The 6,033-nt window shown below is 52.1% G+C and overlaps 1 non-coding gene across 1 annotated transcript; it reads left to right on the forward strand.

Moving 5' to 3' along the window:
- The first annotated feature begins 2,100 nt into the window (after nucleotides 1–2,100).
- TRNAA-CGC lies at nucleotides 2,101–2,173 on the forward strand. Its single transcript has one exon. It is a non-coding gene; the product is annotated as a tRNA-Ala (tRNA).
- Nucleotides 2,174–6,033: the final 3,860 nt, after the last annotated feature.

Raw genomic sequence — 6,033 nt, forward strand, 5'->3', positions numbered from 1 at the left:
TTGTTTCTTTACCTTGTTCTTTCTTTCTTATTTTATTTATATTCATGAAATCAAAACTGTAACTTATGTTCTAAAAAATGGTCATCGCACATGGCAAATTTAACAATCTTCATGCAGTGTAAAAGCTTTGTTCGGGTAATTTTACATACCTAAGAGATTGCTGCCCATTAACTTATTTATCACAACATGTAAGTATGTCATCTCACCAGACAATTTCTAATTGGTAAGGCCCACCTCAACATCGAATCATGCATGGTAAAAGACTCACCACAACATTCAAATCATGCAAGGGGGAATCTTTTCCATTAAATTACTCTACTTATATAAAATAATAATTGTTCCAACTATACATAATCAAATATAATAATTCATATGTATTTTAAATTTTGGTTCTCATGTTATCAACCAAATTTTCATCAACAAATTCCCGTAGCAACACGCTGGGTATCCTCTAGTTTATAAAATGTTCGTACAATTCAAACAAAAAGTTTACAAGTTTATAATTTTGTTCTTGAACATGTAAAAAAAAATTGTTCATGTTGTTGGTTAAATAAGTACGTACCATTCAAAAAACCATTCATGGCAACTAAAAATCTTCACAGGTTAAAAAAATATGTTTGTTACATTTTAAAAAAATGTTCCTACAATGTAAACTTTTGAAATGTGGTAATAATATGAATCAGTAATTTTTGAAATGTTTCAAATATCTCTGTAGTGCGACTAATGTTATGTCATTATGCAATTTTCAGGTTCACTTTCCAACTCTACATTAGAAAAACCGGTTTGATTTCTAGGTGTTGTTCTAAAGTGAAATGCAGTTCTGGATTCTGGATTCCCTTTTTCGTGAACACAGTGATTATCAAAAAGAACTAAGGAAAATCGGCAAGTTTAGTAGTGTTCAATAAATATATTTTATTTTTTCTCACTTTTTTATTTTTTTTCATTTATACTTAATACTCCCTCATTTCATAATGTAGTGCATATAAATTTTCTGCAAAGTCAAACTTTACAACTTTGATCAGGTTTATAGAGAAAACTATTTATATCTACAGTACCGAATATATACAATATGAAAGTATGTCTTGTGATGTATCTAAGGATATGTATTTGGTATTCTAGATGTATATGCTTCTCTCTATAAACTTGGTCAAAGTCTATAAAGTTTGATTTCTCAAAAAATATATATGCACTACATTATGGAATGGAGGGAGTAATTATTTTCTTATGTGTAGATTCCCAATTTCTAGAGATGTTAGCATGACTGCATGAGTTTGGTTCTAAAACAGTAGATTTCATAAACCAAAGTATCTTTTTTTGCTACAGTAGCCCATCAAGATAATGAGTGGGTTTTAATGTTGTTTATTTTATTTTGAGTAATTTAAAAAAAAATGGTACTGATTTATCTTATTCATGTTTATCACTCTTGAATGTACGAGTTCAGCGTGCGTGCTGGTTGTATTCTTGAATGTATGTTATACAGTCTCAAATTCATGTTTATCACTCTTGAATGTATGTATTCCTCATGTGTCTGAATAACCGACATTTCCGAGATGACATCTGCTTGTAGTCTGCAAACAAAGAGTAAATTTGAGACTGTAGCCCGTAACTTCTTTGGTAAGATGGCCATGCATTGGTCCACCAATCGCGACGATGGACACCATTCGCAACATATTCGCACAATCTGTTTGCAACGATGGAGACCATTCGCCTGAATAAGGTAGAACTTGTGAGTCTTTTGCCTGAGCTGATGCTCATCCTGTTACCTTGTGCTCAGTCGCATTAGATGAGCAATACTATTTAGCTGGAGTGCCACCTTGCTGGTGGCATGAGTGATCTCATTTCACCCTGTCTACCCTATATTTTAGCTGTCGTCTTGCAGAAACTGATGTTTTCTGCCACTAATAGAAAGGGAAAATTGCGCAGAGCAAGATGAGCACCAACGCCCTGCCCATGGATGGCGGTAAACCGAGAGCCGCGCCGTCGTTCTCATCTCCGGTCACTGTGCCAGGCACCAGCGTGGATTAGGCCACCTTTCTCATTTCCACTTCCAATATGTACAGTACCAACGATATAGCGTCAGGAGTTACCTGCAATCAGTTCGGGGGTGTAGCTCATATGGTAGAGCGCTCGCTTCGCATGCGAGAGGCACGGGGTTCGATTCCCCGCACCTCCATTTTTTCATCATTCCCAGAATCATCAGGGAAATGCTTATTTTTTTTTACCTCCTATTCATTTTGACAGTTGCCTTGTTCAGCTATCGTCTCCAAGGCCCAGCCCAGCCACGCGAACTGGGGCAGCCTTTTTACCCTGCTGCCCTGCCGTCCACCATCACACGCTCAAACGCTCCTCTCCCCTTGTCTCTCGTACGGAGTGGTAGTAACAAAGTATCAAAAACAGTGGCATCTCAGCTTAGTTTAAACAAGGACGGCCTACGTAGGCAGCCATAATTTGTGAGGAATGTTCTTGGTACTGTATTACCTATAGCTGCTAGGTAGAAACCGATCATTCTCATTCTCATTCTCATTCCATTCATCCCACCCTCATGTTTTGTGTGGTTAATGATTAACGAGGACGTGTAGCTCGCGGCAAGCATAATGCAACAAAAGGCGGGAAAGGCGGCACATCTAGCTAGAAATGGAACCTGCGAAGTGGACCTACCCTGAGCTAGGCGTGTTTCTTCCGAGTAGAGTTCCAAGTGTGCGACCCTGTGGGGGCTTTCTCGGACTAAAGCGGGTGATTGCATGCGGAAAAGTGTTCGCGGTTCTGAGATTCGTCCATGCTTGTGCAGTTGTGCTCTGGGGCCGGCGTGCATGCCGGTGAGTGAACGGAAAGGGGTCGTCGACCGGAGCTGGCTAGACGAGTGCAGGGTCTCGCCCCCGGGGGGATGCCGCTCTTGGAGCTTTGCATTTGATAGCTGGTGCTCTTCTGTGCAAAGATTCAGAGCGTGTTTTAGTTAGTCATCAATGGTTTAAGACAAGATTGTGACAAAATAGTTGCTTTAGAAGTCCTGTTTGGAACACAGAATTTTGAAGAGGGAAAAAAAGTATTGCTGTCCTAAAGAAAATGAAGTATTGAGAGCAACTCCAACGGGGCGACCCAAACGGACGTGCGCTTTGTCCGCCTTTTGTCCGTTTGAGTCGGCCAGGCGGACTGCGCGTCCGCATTTGGAGGCCGACCCAAATGTGCCGCCGTGGATAAAAAATAACAAGTTGCACCCGTGCCGCTCCCGCGAGCGGCCCGGGCGTAGGCCTAGACCCCCGCCGCCGCCACCCCTCACCTCGCCTCTCCCCTTCCCCGCTGCCGCCAGGGGCCGTCGCCGGGCGAAGCCCGTGCGTGCGTGCAGCGGCGGCGGAGGGTTTCTTCCCTCCCCGCGAGACGTCCGGTCAGCGCGGGACGGTTGGCCACACGGTGGCGTGTCGGGCCGGCGGCGCGCGTCGGGCCGGCGGCGGCCCGGGGTGGCCCCGAGGGGCAGTGCCGGTGCTCTGCTCCTCCGGGCGGTGCGCAGCGACCTTGGCGCGCGGCTAGGCCGGGTGCGGGACGGCGCGCGGATCTAGCGCGGCTGCGGGGCGGGCTCGCGATGGCCAAGTCGTGCTGCTGAGGTGGGGGCGCCGGGGCGGCGGCCTCAGTCCGGGCTCCCGGTGGCCTGGGCGTGGACGGCGTACGGGCGCGCGGCGGCTCCTGGCTCCGGATGTGCGCGTGGGGCGCGGATCGACAGCCGGGCGCGGCGGCGGCAGGCGTATGTCGGGCGCGGGAACCAGCCGGGCGTGGCGGGTGCGGCTCCGGAGTGCGAGGTGTGCTGTGGGCGGTGGACCTGCTCGTCTGCTCTGCTGCTTCGCTTGCGGCTCCGATCTGGATCTGACGTGAGCTGTTTCTTCGGTCTGGTGCTACTCTTCGCGATGTGGTGATGGTTGTTGCGGTGGTGGTGGCTGCGGTGGTGGACGACGGGTTCGGCCAGGGGGTGGTGCGGTTCTGGTCATGGTGGATCGTGGGATCCCGTGGCCGGAGTGAGGTCGGCATCGGCAGGGGTGGTGGTTTGTTGGCGGCGGTCGGTGGTGGCGGGCGGTCGGCACATCTCCGGGAGAAATCCTTGCTCCGGTCTCCACCTGAGGCGACGGCGGCGGCGCCCGCGGGTGCTGTGATCTTTCTTGAAAGCGTCGTCGTGGAGGTGCGCTCCTCCTCCCCACGGCTTTAGCTTCGGAGGGAAACCTCAGATCCGCTGGATCGGGCGATGGAGGCGTCTTCGCGTCTTTCTCCTCCTTGGGGGCATCATCTCGGAGCCGGCAATGACTGGGAGACCGGTGGATGGCGGCATCTTTGCCGTGTGGGTTGCGGCATCTTCGACGGGTAGTTTGCGGCATCTTCACCGCGTAGTTTGCCGAGGCGGCCTTTTCGGGGGTGCTGATTTATGTTTGGCAACGATGATGGCGTCGAGAGGAACTCTGGTCGCAGCTCGGGGTTCGGTAGTCGGATCTTCCCGGCATGTCCGAGGTGCTCTTTGGGGCACGGTCGGCCCAAGTCCTACATATTTCCCTTGTGATGATCGTCGTCAGAGTCGGAGCTGTCGGTTGTTCGCGCGTGTGGCCTTCTGTTGGCATGTGCCATCATGGTTTCTGTGCAGCTGTTTGCGGGTTGGCTTCGACGATGAAGGTCTACGATGAAGTCGGAGTCGCCCGTTCGGAGGTAGCCGGTGATGACGATGACGCTTGCGACTGCTCGGCGGATGTCTTTTCCTCTTTGTAGCTCTGTGATCCCATGTCGGTGGCCAGGTTGACCGGTGGTACCCATTTTATGTGGGTTGGATTGTATCGATTTTAGCCCGATTTTCCGTCAATTAACCGGGCAATTCTCACTCCTCCTTAATTAATGAAAATGGCAAGTCTTTTGCCTCATTTCAAATAAAATTAAACATAAATAAACATAATTAAACATAAATTGGCCGGTCAAACGCCAGCCAAAGTCCACCTAAATCTAATAAACACTAAATAAAACATTAAAAAAAGTCTGCGTGGGCCTGCTGCCACCCCGCACGTTGCCCTAGATGTCGTCGGCCTTGCTCTTGCCCTTGCCCTTGCCGTCGATGCCGCCGTCGTCAGTGAGGTCGATGAAGACCGGAGCAGGGCCAGCCCACCCGAACGCCGCCTAGTACGCTGCCAGGGCAGCCTCCTCCGGCGTCTGCTGGGGCGACGGCATTGCTGCAAGCCGCGCGCGCTCCTCCTCCTCCTCCTTGAGCCGGAGCGCCTCCATGTCGCGTTGGAGCTGGCCTGGTAGCGCATCTGCTCCTCGCCGCCAGCCTGCTCCTGGCGGAGCCAGTGCTCCTTCCATCCCTCGAGGTGGGCCGCCTCCTCCTCCGACGTCGCGGCGAAGTGGACGGAGGTGCGCTCACCCACTCGCGGTACTGACCCGTCCACGAGTAGGCCTCCTCCGGCCAAGTGGGTGGAGGCAGGGAGCGCTTACGCGTGGGCTCCGGCTCCGGCTCCGGCTTGGGCTGGACGGGCGGCAACGATGGCGGTGGCGGCACGAAGAGCGGGGTGTGGATGGAGTCCCCCCACCGCCGACAGGGCAATGGCTTGCTCCAGCCCATCACAGTGCGCATCCTCCTCGAGGCGTCTAGCCTCCAGCGCGTGCTGCAGGGCCTCCTCGAAGGCGGCTTGGTACTCCGCCTCCGCCTCCATGTCCTCCGGCTCTACCTACGGGGGCGGCGGTGGGAACGGCAGCGGGACGGCGTCGACACCCGAGCGCCGCTGCTCCTCGTGTTCGAGGGCGAACCACGCCTCCCAGTTGAGGGAGTCGGCGGCGTACTCTGGCAGTCGACGCTGCTCCGGCATGAGCTGCGCGCGGCGCCTGCGCACCTCGTCGTCGTGCGCCCGCTGGGAACGCGGAACCGCCGGCATCGAGATCCGTTGCGGATCCAGATGCCAATAGTGCGAAAGCGTGACATCGGGGTACGGCAGTGGCTGCTTGTAGTCCCAGTGCCACCGCGCTTGGTGCACCAAGATGTGCAGGCGCCAGCGACCAGGGCGGAAACGCATCGCC

This window comes from Triticum dicoccoides, chromosome 2B (genome assembly GCF_002162155.2).
Source record: "Triticum dicoccoides isolate Atlit2015 ecotype Zavitan chromosome 2B, WEW_v2.0, whole genome shotgun sequence".
Taxonomy (NCBI): Eukaryota; Viridiplantae; Streptophyta; class Magnoliopsida; order Poales; family Poaceae; genus Triticum; species Triticum dicoccoides.